Here is a 15,460-nt window from a genome sequence, read left to right on the forward strand (position 1 = left end):
GTCAACAAAACCTCACAGGCAGGTTTCCAGAATATCAGGCACATTAACAATGCAATAAATAGCCAAAAACCACTATTCCATGCAACTATCTGCAATCAGCACATAAATGTATCTCTATATCGACTGTCCCGTCACATCTGATGTCAGAAACTGAACCTGATTTGATTAACACAGCTGCAAACTAATGAGTTCACATCCCTCTCAGCCAACCACAAACAGCCACAGCATCAGATAGGGAGTATATATTCAGCATCTGTCATCTTAGAAAAGTCAAAAGAAAAGAAACAGAGTGAGACTGCGAGAGAGAAAGAGAGAAAGAGCGCGCGCGCACGAGAGAAACGCAACATTGATTTACAATTGTGGTGACCTCCTCCCAGGCTACCTTTGCATCATCAGCCCGTGGAGGTCTGCTCACAGTTCCGTATATTTGGACACTGCGAGCAGACACCTTCGCGCGGCGCATTTAAGGGCGAGGAGAGGGGCTCATTTGATTGGTGTGATGTGTGTAAAACCCACTCCATGCCTTCTCTCCTCCCTCTTTCCGACTTGCGCCGGTAGGAGGGACGGAGGTGGGATAGTGGAGTAACTGCGCCAGGGCGCACGGTGTGCCAAACTTACAAAATTCGTCTGGCCACACCCAGTTGGCGAAGCGCAGGTGCGCTGCGCCCCTGCCGCGCCCGGTCTGCGAAACTAGAGCCCTAAGGCTTAACCCCCCTTAAAAAAATGTGGTTCAGTTGAGTTACATATTGGATCTATTTCTTGATGAACAACAGTGTATCCATCTGCCCAGCACTCCTGTGCAGTGTTTCTGGCTATAAAGCATGAGCGCAGCCACAATGAACCTTACATCCTTTTCCTGTGATGAGGATTTCAGAAAACTGTTGTTGATAAAGAAGTAGTGACAGCAAGTAACTCCCTCTAAAACAACAAATAGTTGTTTCTGAAGTTCATATTATGTACGAATTTGACAAATTAGATACCTCATGTTACTCAGTGAGCTTTGAAGATGTTGGCAGGTGTATTTTTGAACATAAACACAGCCAGGCTAGCTGTTTGCTCCTGCTAACAGTTTTTATTGTTAACTAGACTAACCAGCTGAACTCACAGACATAACATTGATGACAATCTCCTCATCTCAGTTTCTGTGTATTTCAAAACATGCTGAACTATTTCCCTAACAGAAGACATATAGGATTTTATGGCCTTCGCTGACCTCTGTAAGAAAATGCAGATCAGTCTACCCACATAAATTTACATTTTGCCCTTTATAGTACTTCTTATCTCTTTCCATCAATCACTTTGTAGAAATAGCTGTCCTTATCCTGTGGTGGATATCACATTTTGGAGCCTCATGATTCATGTCAACAGTGTGACAGATGTTGATGAATACTCCCCCTGTAGATTCTGATGATCCTCAGCACACAGCCCAGACAGTGACCTCCTCCACATCAGGTCTGCAGCCAGGACACACAAAGTCACTCTCCAAACAGCAGTGGACAGCCAGCCTGCCCATTAGGTGTAATGCAGAGGCAGAGAGGCTAATGAAATGTCACTAAATCCCTGCTGCCTGTCACAACCACAGGATGAGGATGAGTCCCTTCGGAGGAACACATGATGCAGTTGGTCCTAACTGCTTGTTATCATTAGTTTGTGTTATCAGATGGTTCAGCTGGGACTTTGATTAATGTGTTTTTACCTGGGAGATGGATGACTCATAGAAATGGGGCTAATGATATGCTGAATAAAGGACTGGAAAATTAGAGTAGCCCTGAGTGTACTAAAATACAAAGGTATGCAGGGAGTTTACTGAGATCCATCTGCCCATCCACAACCACCTGTCAGAGGTAGAGCTCAGTCATTTCCTAAAAGCTGTGATAGCTGGTCACTGTAAAGACGGAAGCGGCCCAAGCAGTCCACTAAGAAAGCAGGTTGGGTGGTGGATGGGTCACAAAACACAGGACTTTCCCCTGGGACTTTACTCCAGGAGACTGGTGTTCAAAAATGTGGTAACTTTGAGTCATTTTCAGGTATGCCCTCACCATGTTTCTTGTGTGTAGTAAAAATCAGTCAAAAGTTCCTAGTCCTCTTGCATTAAACTTAGAGATGCTGTGTTTCTGAATACAAACAAATAACGCATAATGAAATTATGGATCCTACATTTATTTAAAGACATTCACACAGAATGCATACAGTTTGAGAGGCTAATCTGCACACTGAGTTGTATGTTCACATACTGCATATCTAGGACAGTGACAACTTTGATGTAAATATATGCTATAAAGTGGAAAAGAGATGCTAATCTTAAGTGTAAAAGTATGTCATTAGATCCATGTCAGCAAGTCAATAATGAGTCAGACGAGTTTAAAATGAGTAAAATCACCTTGAAATATTTTCCCAGATATTATCATTTTGAAAGAAGTTCGAAACCAGGTGTAAAAGAAACCATAGACAAATGGATTGAGCATTGAATTTGACCATCCAAGCCATTTAAATGATGCAATCACAGAGGCTGGTATTGCATTATCAGTCAGAGGATTAAAGGTGAAACAAAGAAAGAAAGGAGTCCAACAGATGAGAAAAACTCCTATAACAATAGCCTCGTTTTTCTTTAGTTAGCTGATTGGTTCTTGCCATAATATGAATTTTAACAGTTGTCCAATAGGGCTGTCGGCTGTGTATTAACCTGACTTCTGCACAACACAACTGATGGTCCCAACCCCATTGATAAAGCAAGAAATTCCACTAATTAACCCTGATAAGGCACACCTGTGAAGTGGAAACCATTTCAGGTGACTACCTCTTGAAGCTCATGGAGAGAATGCCAAGAGTGTGCAAAGCAGTAATCAGAGCAACTTTTAGAGGGTTTAGAAAATAAAATCATAATTTGGTGCTACATTCATACAGGAAGTGAACACTGGCCTCCCGTGTGAAAGTTTGGGGTCTGTGGGACTCATCCACCACACCTCCTGCCTGCCCTATAGGGACTTTCCTACTCCTTATATTACGTCATTATTGGCAGTGTTTCAACCTGACCCTGTTCAGCAGCATATCTGCGTATATGATACAACATATCATATCACCGTGAAAGGTGGCGTTTGGCATTGGTGTCTGATGCAAAGATCATTGACAGAGCTGTGATATTTGATGACTTCTGAGCAAGGGCACAAAAATTGTCTATCTATAAACATCACAACACCGTCAAGTCTGTCATTGGTATTACACCCTATAGATCCACCTCTTTGAAATGTCAGGTTGCAGAGTGTGGGGGAAGAAAATCTGATAAAGAGATCACAGTACAATCTGGTTTTTATCCTTACATCAAATGAGGTGACCAGTTAATGGCTGACAGAGGTTTCCTAAAACATGTTGCCACTTTTGTCATGCCCCCATTCCTCCAAAACAGGCAGCAACTCCCAGGATATGCAGCTGAGAGGGCTCGTCAGTTTTTCATCCCAGTAGCAAGTGATATTTTTGACTGTCTGTGCTGCCCTCCAAAAGCTTATTTAAAGATTTTTGGGACTTTAATTATATGCAGTTGGCCTTACAAACTGAGCTGAGTATAAATTAGTAAAGCACTGATTTCATAGACTATAAGTTTAAGTAAGTTTTCAGGAGGAAATTCTTATAATTTGCATAATTTCTGGAGTCAACATAGAATTGTCTGTATCTTTTTAGGACAGAATGCAGATGGATGCTATCATATTTTAGAAAGTACATTCTAATACATAAACCAAATTTCTTTTAATTTCATTTATATGTATGACATGTTTATTACTAATGTTTACATCACAGTTTTTCAATACACATTTTTACACTTCAGAGATGAGCTGCAATTGTCCAAGAGTATGATAATTTTTGGACATTTGAGTAATTATTTTATTTTTAGCAAATTTCCATTTTAGTGAATACACTAAGGTTGCTGATGGAATGCTCCAGGATATTGTCATGGAATGGTTCATATGCTATCCTAACAAAAATCCATGCACAACAGTTTGTATGATTTTCTACAAATAGCAGACTTTCACGTCTTTTTCTATGACATAAATATTTTCAGCAATTCCCCACTCGTGAATTTTTGAAGCTTTTATGTGTCTTAAAAAGGGTGGTTGCTAACTGGCAATATGAGACTACAGAATGTCATCACCCCAAATACAGCGTTACAGCCTTGTTGTGGCAGAGACATTAAGTCACGTGACCAAGTGTGGTTTGTTTATGACCTAATGTTAGCTTTTTACTTCTGGCGATTGCATTCAGGCTTCAGAAATCATAAAAGTGGTGTTCATTTGTGGAGATGATCTTGCTGAACAAAATGCTTGCAGTTGCAGAGCATTGTTCAGAAGGCTCATAATTCCAAATCCCAATTGTCCAGATTGTCTGAAGGACTCAGAAATACCCAGTGGACCCAGAAACAAGTACACATTCTCCCAAACAGAGGCATATGGCTAATATGCAGAATGGGGACATTTCTATGGTGAGGGCATTACCTGCCCTGTTCTGCCTCTGATTGGCTAGTGCTCACTACCTTGATTGGTTAGAAAGGTTCGGTTTAGGCATCAAGAGCAAGACTTGTCAGGGTCAGGGTACCAGCTATCAGAGTAAGCTAGTCAGAGGCACGCAGTCCTCATAATATGAAGGTCTGATGACATCATTCTACATGAGAATTTTTTGTTGAAAAATGGAGCAGTGTGTGTTTGTTTTCGGGATAACATGCTGTCGGACAAATGGCCCTTCAGTCCAACAGGACATGTTTCAGACTACTGGGACTTCAGGAGCCATGGGAATACGTTATGGCACCTTACAAACATGACAAACTATGATGTGTATGTGTTACATCATAAAGCCAGACACAAATTACAGTAAATGGAACATTAAGAAAAAAGATCCAAGTCCATTGTCAATAAATCTCGGCATTCATGTACATTCATAAGATGCAGCATGTAAAGATAGCAGAGCAATGAAAAGAGTCTCCAACAGCCAGTATGGAGCTGGAACATATCTGGACCTATCTGCTGAGCATTCACATCACACATTCAGCGCAATCCACGTCTATCACCACTCCAATGCACCGCTCCCCTGGCTGAGCAACGCACAGCGAGTCGTGACCAGCCAACCTTCCTTTCAGGGCCGCCCCGTTGACACCTACATGACAAAAGCCTGATGTCAGAACCCTACAAGCGCCTCCTCTGGGCTCAACTGACAGTTTTCTGACACACTGATGTAAATATAGCTCAGTCTGACTCACCAAAGCCTGTTTATTCAGAATTTATCAACCCCCTCAAGCATTTATTGTATGGCGAATATAGCATGGACTTAAATCATCAAGTGAAGAGTACCCAAGTTTGAGTTAAATGTCATGCCTAAAACAGATCTCTGAGCAGCTTATTTATTTGACAATGATTTTGTATAATATTAATTATCTTCAATCATTATACTTATGGTATTAACATATAATATGGGACATCAGAAAATTGTATTTCAGGATGCTGTGTTTGCTGTGTCACTATTTTCATTTTACAAGAACGCTTTGATGGACAAAAAGTATTTATGTCATTCTCATCAATGTTAGAAAATAAAAACTCTAAGGGTAAAGTTGTGTTTGAATTCCTTTCAACAAAGATAAACAGAGAGCAATCACAAACTGTAGACCATGTGTGAGAATTTGTACTCATCCCAGTATGGCCCACCTGGCCTGCCTGCCTAAAGTTTTTCTCCAAACAATCTGCGAGTTTGAGTGACAATTGCTGATGTTGTTCCCCGACTTTGTGAATCCTTCCCCCTGTTGGTTTTCAACAGCACTGAAAGCACTTCTCAGTGGCCAAACAAACAGCATTACTGCTAGCTGAGTAGTTTTTGTAGGCCACCTCTGTTCTTTAATGCTAGAGAAGGATGTATGGAGTCCAAAGTCCTGTGATGTAGCTGATGGCTGTGTCTTTGTACTGCGACACTGTCTACATCTGGGAGGTCAGTTATGGTTTCTTCTTCAGGCAAAAGCACTTCCACATGCTCCACATCCACCCTGCATCCAATATTGACATTTGTTGAATCAAGGATGTCCGTGTGGTCATGAAGAGGACAGCTGCCCGTGCCCTTCCTCACCTGATGCCTTCTTGAGGCACTTGAAAGCCCCACAAAAGTGTCTTGCACTGGGGTCATTGCTGGAACTCCAACATGCTGCTTAGAATAACAGCTCCAGGTGATCCTGACTCAATTTGTATGTCAGAAGGTATCTACTTGATGCAACTGGTCTCTCTACAAGATGTTCATAGATATTAAGCACACTTCTACCAAAAGCAATGAAGATGGGAGCTTTCTTTTGAGAAGCATCCATGTAGACAAAGTTGTTACCCTTGTTTCTAGCCTTGAGCCCATGGAGACACAACTCTGCTTGTTCTAAAATAGCCCTGGCATGACCTTTGGTGAAGGCTTGATTGGTGCTTCAAGCCCTTTTCTCAAATCGGTTGCTGCTATTATAGATATCAAAAGCTGCACCAATTGTTGGGCTGCAAGATGGACCTTCATTTCATTTTTTGTTGTACCCACTGGATGCATGCCATTCTTAGCTTGTTGTCAAGTCACAAACCTTCCTTTTATTGAAGTTTGTGGAGTTCTTCAATGTACTCCCATCTGATCTGTTTCCCATCTTCTGTCTCCAACACTTAATCTATAGAAAACACATTTCTTATTAGTTTTAACATGTGACATGGATCCAAGAGCACATGCACCTTTTGTGTTTGATCCTCTGGATGAAGAGAATAAGGTGTCATGTTTGTGATGTCAAGTTTGGCACCAAGCTGGTGGTCCATCCATATGTTTGCCCTCTTTGCTCCACCGCTGATAAGAAAGTATGTAATGGGGATCTTCCAAGATTCACTGATGGTTACAACCACGATGATTAATGCCTGCCTGTCTACTGCGTTTTCTATTTCACCAGCACCAACATTGACATTGCGTGAATTTCAGAATGTCTCTGAATAGAATCCAGAAGAGCAGCATCTGAACAAAATCAAACAATTTCCTGTAGTAGTAGCGCTGAGCATCAGCACTTGGGCCCTTGTTTCTTATATTAACAATGCTGCCCACAACCTGGCGAATGCTGCAGATCCAAGTAGCTACACATTCAAAGTCAGCACCAGTTCTTTGAAGCTCACCAGGTGGTAAAAAGCAGACCTTGTTCTCGAGCCTGATTATTTTATTTGTGACCCTGTGGATGACTTCATTTACTGTGGAAAATAGGACAACATGTTAAGAAGTTTCATCTGCCATCATCAAATGCAGAGGGGAGGATGTGAAGAAGACAGGCTGCTGGTCTGGAGAGATGGACATCTGGTCGCAGTTCACTTTGTTATAAGGCCAAGACAGGGATTTGGTTGGTTGGTTTGTGGTTCAGTGCACAACACTGAGATTATTTGTCATACTGTAAATAAAGACAAAAAAGAAAAGCTACAATAAAATATCAAAAGCTATTTGACAATACAATCACTCTCTGTTGTAACTGTTACCATATGTGACATAAAAACAACATTGTGCCATGTTTCCCTAGGAGGTGGTGTAGTCTGACACTATATGAGGGTTAACTGTTTACACTGAGAATTCAGAAATGATGTTATGTATGTATGTATTGTAAAGCACCGTCTTCATTGTTTCCCTTGCAAGCTGACAATGTGTTTTGAGTGTAGCAAGAGTAGCACACAATCTTGTATGTCTGATAATAGTTTCTTAATCGAAAATATTTGAATGATCATGAGAACAAAGAAAGAAGTTTGATATATGTGATATATGATATACAGTCAGGTCCATAATTATTTGGACAATGATACAGTTGTCATCATTTTGGCTCTGTACACCACCACAATGGGTTTTAAATGAAACAATGAATACCTGCTTAAAGTGCAGACTCTCAGCTTTCATTTAAGGCTTTTTTCAAAAATGTAGTATGAACCGTGTAGGAATGACAACCATTTCTTCACACAGTCCCCCAACTTTAAGGGCTCATAAGTATTTGGACAAACTAACATAATCATCAATTAAACAGTCAGTTTTAATACTTGGTTGCAAATCCTTTACAGTCAATGACTGCCTGAAGTGTTGGACACATAGGCATCATCAGATGCTGGGTTTCTTCCCTGGTGATGCTCTGCCAGCCCTTTACTGCAGCCGTCTGCACTTCCTGCTTGTGTTTTGGGTGTTTTGCCCTCAGTTTTGGCTTCAGCAAGAGAAACGCATGCTCAGTTGGATTCAGGTCAGATGATATGACTTGACCATCATAGAACATTCCACTTCTTTGCCTTAAAAATGTCTTTGGTTGCTTTTGCAGTATGCTTCAGGTCATTGTCCAACTGCACTGTGAAGCATCGTCCAATGAGTTTTGAAGCATTTGGTTGAATCTGAGCAGATAATGTAGCCCCAAACACTTCAGCTTTCATCCTGCTGCTCTTGTCAGCAGTCACATCATCAATAAATACAAGAGAACCAGTTCCACTGGCAGCCATACATGGCCATGACATAACAGTACCTCCACCATGCTTCACTGATGAGGTGGTGTGCTTTGGATCATGAGCAGTTCCTTCCCTTCTTCCTTCTCTTGTCTTCCCATCATTCTGGTAGTTGATCTTTGTTTTATCTGTCCATAGTATGCTGTTCCACAACTGTACAGGCTTTTTAGATGGTTTTTGACAAACTCTAATCTGGCCTTCCATTTTTAAGGCTAACCAATGGTTTGCATCTTGTGATAAACCCTCTGTATTTATTCTAGTGAAGTCTTGTCTTGCTTACAAGAGCAGCAGGATGAAAGCTGAAGTGTTTGGAGCTACATTATCTGCTCAGATTCAACCAAATGCTTCAAAACTCATTGGACGATGCTTCACAGTGCAGATGGACATTGACCTGAAGCATATTGCAAAAGCAACCAAAGACATTTTTAAGGCAAAGAAGTGGAATGTTCTGCAATGACCAAGTCATATCATCTGACCTGAATCCAACTGAGCATGCATTTTTCTTGCTGAAGCCAAAACTGAGGGCAAAACACCCAAAACACAATCAGGAAATGCAGACGGCTGCAGTAAAGGGCTGGCAGAGCATCACCAGGGAAAAAACCCAGCATCTGATGATGTCTATGTGTCCAACACTTCAGGCAGTCATTGACTGTAAAGGATTTGCAACCAAGTATTAAAACTGACTGTTTAATTAATGATTATGTTAGTTTGTCCAAATACTTATGAGCCCTTAAAGTTGGGGGACTGTGTGAAGAAATGGTTGTCATTCCTACACGGTTCATACTACATTTTTGAAAAAAGCCTTAAATGAAAGCTGAGAGTCTGCACTTTAAGCAGGTATTCATTGTTTCATTTAAAACCCATTGTGGTGGTGTACAGAGCCAAAATGATGACAACTGTATCATTGTCCAAATAATTATGGACCTAACTGTATGTCTGATATTATGGCATGTAGAGTTCTAAATGCTGTTTTATAAAGAGCATTACACAAAGTCATTTCAACAGGAGCATAGTTTGTTTTTCCGTATGATGACAGGCAAGAAACAAATCCAGTTGTGGTGCCAAAATAATATTTTTAACACAACCCAACGCAAAGGACTTTAATTTGGGAAAATATGCACAGTATAATATCAAGCATATCTAGTCATCTAAATAGAACTCCCTAGATGGTGAGTTGGGATTAATAAATAAGTAAATGATTTTGGACACAGCCACTGTCTTTACGTTCTGTATTCTGCTACATTTAGCTACATGCTAACATCTTACTTCTCTGTCTCTTCACAGCAAACTTCTCTGGTCTCTTATTTCTCACAAATGTGCCTGTAGAAACAAACAGTATGTGTGTTTATAGTTTAAAAAGTTCATGCATAAATACTGAGTTGACAATATGTGATATGTAACTTTACAATGAAAGTAGCTAGCACTAGCTCCAAAAGTTGCTAAATATTGCCAAATGAAGTGAGGTGCTCATTTGCATGTCATTGTGCATGTATTTGGGATAATGGAAGCATTTTACAACTTTGCTGAATTAGATTTAATAGAAAAATCAACAACTAAATACCCACACTGTGACGAGTGACATGTCCTCTCTTCCTGCCTGTTCCACACCTACAGCTTACCTGCACAGTGCTGTTGCAGAGGAGAGAGGGAGAGACTTGGCTGTTGGCAGAGGAGCCATGGGATAAGAATATTTTGAGCAGCATGCATGGGAATAATTACAGTCGAATATATTTGAAAATATTTCTTGCTTTTTCCCAGATGTTCTAAATAAGGGCTGATTTAAAGTTGTGCGTAGGTTCTATGTAGAGCCTACGCCATAGTCTACACAAGTGGCCTACTCCATTGTGAGCATTTATACTTGTGCAGTGGTGTGTCTGTGTTGCTCTGCAGTTACACCTCCAGCCCAGTGCCAGTTGGCAATGGGGTTTCTATGTTATGATTCAAAACACACCTACAACAAATATAAAACACAGCTTAATAGTGACAATATTAAACACCAGTACAAAGTCTCCATTATAACTTACAAGGTTCACAGACAAAACGCTTGTCTTTTGCTGTACACATTTTCCCCACAAATACAACATGCTAATGTTATTAGCATAAGCCTATGACATTTCACAGTGCATAAATTAGCCTAGAGGCTAGTGGAATTTTCCTCTACTCATAAGTTAATAACTCAGTTTGAGTGGAGTTACTCAAAGTTATGAAGGTTAGGTTTAGGCAGATTAAGTTATGTAGGCGAGGGCTAAGAAAAAAAAACATGGAAACAATGATCCTTAAAATAATGTACAGGTAACTAGGTTTCACGTAGTTCCACAATCGGTTTCCTCCCCAACCTGCCTCCTTATGCAGACTTTTGGTTTTAATACTCTTTAGGTCCTGATCACACAGAAAGCGTTTAAGCTGCTGGAGGCAGCTTTTTGTAGGTGTTTCCATGAGAAGGAAGCTTTTTGCTCTCTGATTTTGCGTTGCTACACGCCTTGTGTTTCTGCGCTCTTGGAACCTGGTATTTTTGCTGGCATGTTCTGAACTCCCCAAAGCAGAAAAGCACCACACATCATCTCTGCTTTTTTCCAGTTGTCCAATAGATGATTTGAGAGATGGGCCTTCTGTGGTGGTCACGACAACAAGTTGGTAAACAATGGAGGAGAAACTGGTGGTGCTCAGTCGCTCAGCAGGACCAATGCTCCTTGTAGTTACTATTCATTTTTGTTATGCTGGGCAGACAGCAGGTTGTCAAACTGCCCCTGAGTCATCGTAATATATGCCTGGAAATGGCCATCATTGAGGTGAAGCTCCTGGATCAACTGGTAGTATTCCCTGTGATCCACCCCCCTCCAAAAAGTAATAATCAAAAGCTCTGTTTTCACTGAGTAAAATAGTTTTCAGCTTACAATAATAAACAGCAGGTCTGCGTTGCTGCAACCTATGTCACAGTTCTGGAGATGTGCATGTCAGGCTACGGCATAGGGTATGTGTCTACGCAGAGCCTACACCAAGTACAGCGTCAGTTAAACACAGAAGTATAAATTCAGCTTAAGTCACTGAAGTTGTCACTAGTCACTATTTGAAATGAAGTTACTAAGATTGTCTGAAAATTTCACCAAGTTGGAAACACTTAAACACTGACCTATCAGAGCAGACTGGGCTTTTGAGGAGGGGGGTCTTAAAGGAGCTATATGTAAGAAATCTAAAGCAAATAGTCATAAAATCATCCTAATATGTCACAGAGACTAAGGAATAATATTCATATAACATACTGATCTCAATAGTACAGCCAGAATATTTGCATCTAAAAAACATTTTTACAGTCCGCAAATCGTGTTTATGTTTTGAATTTGTGTTTTGGCCTGTTGTGCCACCGACCGCCGTCTACCAGTCACGCAGTCAGTAGAGTCTCAGCATCAATTACAGTTACGACTGAGCTACAACAGCACAGCAAGCAGCATTAGCAGTGTCCCAGTACATAGCATTAGCAGCCGGCTCCTCCTCAGCTGTATCCCAGCAGCAGCGTTAGCAGCAGAGAAGCCGGACTTGCTCGAACGGTCCGCTGGAAAACCGAAGATCACAGACGCGGCGACGCGGCCCTGCCACGGCAGCCGCCCGTGGGTAAGCAAATCAGTCTCCAGCGTGCTGCTGTCCAGCAACCTCGAATCTGTAGCGGAGGGGGGGCGGACACGACTCGTGGCAGTATTTTCAATTTGAGTGCAGTAACCGTTTTGGCCACATTCTTACATACAGCGCCTTTAAAGAGACTGGCGCTGAAATGGAGCATTTCAGAAAGAGGGTAAATATATATTCAGGCAGACAGTTTTTAAAAAATTTTTTTTTTTTGAACATTAAAGCATGTAATGATAGTAGTATGAAACCCAAAGTACAAGTCTGAACCTCAAGATGAGCAAAATATCTCTCAGACCTGACATCAGTAGTTTAGTTGTTTGCTGTTTGCTGCAACTGTTGATACACGTGCAGTTCATCGTAGTGTCCACCAGGGGGCTGTGATGAGTGATTTCTCCTGGGTGGATGCTCGTAATTACAGAATTTAATCTCATCTCTGAATGGTAGTGATGGCATTATGAAACCTCATGAAGCTTTTATTTTCTGAGCCCACTAGATGGCGGTCTTGGTTTAAAGAGAGAGGCTCAAAGAATAGCAATTCAGTGTACTTTCAACTACTTTCATGCAGCTAACAGCATCCCAGTTACACACTCTCTCCTCCAGACCAACAGTTACTCACCCATCACAAAAGCCATTATATAGTAACAGTGTTACATATCAAGTAGTTTCCTGCTGCTGTGCTGGTTGTACTGGAAATGACTCAGAAGTTTAAAAGAAAATTAAGTAATGGAAGTTCTCTGATTCCTGTCATAGGTGTGTGGGCAGGAGGAATTTGTGGTTTCTAGATCGAGTCAATGTGTGATTATACAAACTGTGATGTGTCTGTTCAGTATCCCTGTGCTGCTCTGAATAAAGGAGGAGGCATTCTTCTTCATGAGGAGCGCTGACAGCAGGAAGTCCTCATACGGTCTGGGAGAATGTGTCGGAGTAAACAGAGCCTGCAGCAGCGTGACGCTGGGCCAAATACAGACAAGGAGTGGGCCAACAGCAATTTCAATAGACAAAGCTTGTGCAATGTGTCTGCTGTCAGCGAGGCAATTTCTCATAATGAGTGCCAGGATAATACAATCAGGGAAATGAGAGGCCAAGAGGAGACCTTACTCCTGTTGAGACTCTGATAGGAAACCCTGGTGAGCTGATGACAGCTCCTGCTGCAGAGAACAAGTAGAAGTGGTTCTTTGTTATGTTTGATATAAAATGTTGTGAAAGACTTAAATCAAAGCCTCCTAATACACAGATCTGTGTCAGTGGAGCCCCCAGAAATATTTTATGGGGTGGCCAGATGGGGCCACAGAAAATCTTTGGGACGTACACCAAAAACAAATTCTTTAACTGAATTTCAGGCTTTCCATTATGCTGTTAAAATATATAGGCTAGTTGAATGTAGATTTATCAAGGAAATGTATACTCATATACTTTGTTTTTTTATTTTACAGTTAATAAGATGTGCATAGCAGTTAACATTTTGAGTTCCACAAGAATCCTGTTTTAACGTTAACCTGTTAGACGATTCATTGTTCTTCAGATGGGCTAGACGTCCTTTTCCTTCAGCAACAGCTCTAACTTAAAGGAGCACATTGATTGTAAGGAACAAAACACTTAGTGGGAACATGCCTGTGTAGTTCAAAGGGAGACTCGTGTGTACCCATAGGGCATATTTTCATTCAGATATCTTGAGGTTAGAGTTCTTTAAAAATGGCCCCGCCAGTTGTTCCCTCGCCAAAATTTAGCCCGACTTTGGAGTGTTCTTTAGCCCCCTCAAGTGCAACACACACCGCCGCCATACGCCGCGCGTCAAAACGCTGCGCGTCAAAACGCCTGCCTCCATTATATTCTATGAACAAACCCACACCGGTGCCGGGCGATGCGCCGCGCTGCTCTGCTTCAGCCCACTGCTCTATTTCCAGCACGGCCGGCGCTGCGAGAAAAGCCTTTTATGTACATCTCTGCTGCCATAGTATCAACTCCTGTTGCTTTAAATTTTTAATAAGACGATTTTGATAAGAAACTCACCCATGAAATCCAAGTTGTTGTTGCCTCAAAGTTTTTCCTCTTCTTCTTCCGTTACTAGCAGTTGGCAACCGTTGGCAACTAGTGTAGGTACAGCCACCTAGTGGGCTGGGGTGGGAAATACACTTTAGTGTCAACGTTGCCGCTGCGCGCCGCTGCCAATGTGTGTTGGGGGGCGGCACTTGACGGCCACAGTGCCGCGCCGGCGGCAGTGTTTGTTGCAGTTTACTGACAAGTTATGCAGACCTCAGGCTGTGTAGTTCTTAAAGGATGAGCGTGCCACAGCCTCTTCAGCCTTTGAACTCTGCAATAGAAATGGTCCGCCAGTGGCTACATTGGAATTTTGCTTATTGTGATGTAATTTCTTGAGGTATCTTTAAATGCTTCGTATCCCTAAAATCTGTACAACCTAAGCTAAAAGGTTATGTGAGTTAATAAGCCATAATAAGTGATGAAAGTATTAAAAATGTGTCATAAAAAAAATGTTTTTCCATTGGATTTTACAGAATAAAAACACACAAAAATTGATCCAAGAGGTTTTTTAAATGTAGAAACAGAGAGTTATTTAGTTTTTCAGATATGCTCATTTTTATGAGCAGAAAATGCGTTTATTCGTACCTCTGGTGCCAGTGTGCCACTGCACTGTACGTTTTCACTGTATTTTGCACCAAACGCAATGTAGCCCAGTTAGCCTATGTCATCATGAGTGTACAACATGATGGCAGGGAAGACAGAAGCCTTAGCTTTCTGCTGCAAAAAGTATGAATTGGCTAGCTATTATTTGGATCGATAAAAACCTCGATTAATTTAATTAATTTTTTTAATTTAATTTAATTTTATATACTTTATTAATCCCCCTGAGGGGAAATTAAATTTTTTCACTCTTGGGGCTCTAGTTTCGCAGACCGGGCGAGGCGGGGGCGCAGCGCACCTGCACTTCGCCAACTGGGTGTGGCCAGGCGGATTTTGCAAGTTTGGCACACCGTGCACCTGGCACAGCTACTCCTCTTTCCCACCTCCGTCCCTCCTATCGGCGCAGGTCGGAAAGAGGGAGAAGAGAAGGCGTGGAGTGGGTTTTACACACATCACACCAATCAAATGAGCCCCTCTCCTCGCCCTTAAATGCGCTGCGCGAAGGCGTAATGAGAGTTTACTCAATTCGCCATGGCAGAAGAGAGCAGCAGCGTCAGACAGCCAAACTTCTCCCAGGAGGAAACTGATGTTTTGGTCCAGGAGGTCCAAGCTCGCAGTATCCGAATATATGGAACTGCGAGCAGACCTCCACGGGCTGATGATGCAAAGGTAGCCTGGGAGGAGGTCACCACAATCGTAAATCAATG

The sequence above is a fragment of the Epinephelus lanceolatus genome, chromosome 13, assembly GCF_041903045.1.
Source record: "Epinephelus lanceolatus isolate andai-2023 chromosome 13, ASM4190304v1, whole genome shotgun sequence".
NCBI classification, from domain to species: Eukaryota; Metazoa; Chordata; class Actinopteri; order Perciformes; family Serranidae; genus Epinephelus; species Epinephelus lanceolatus.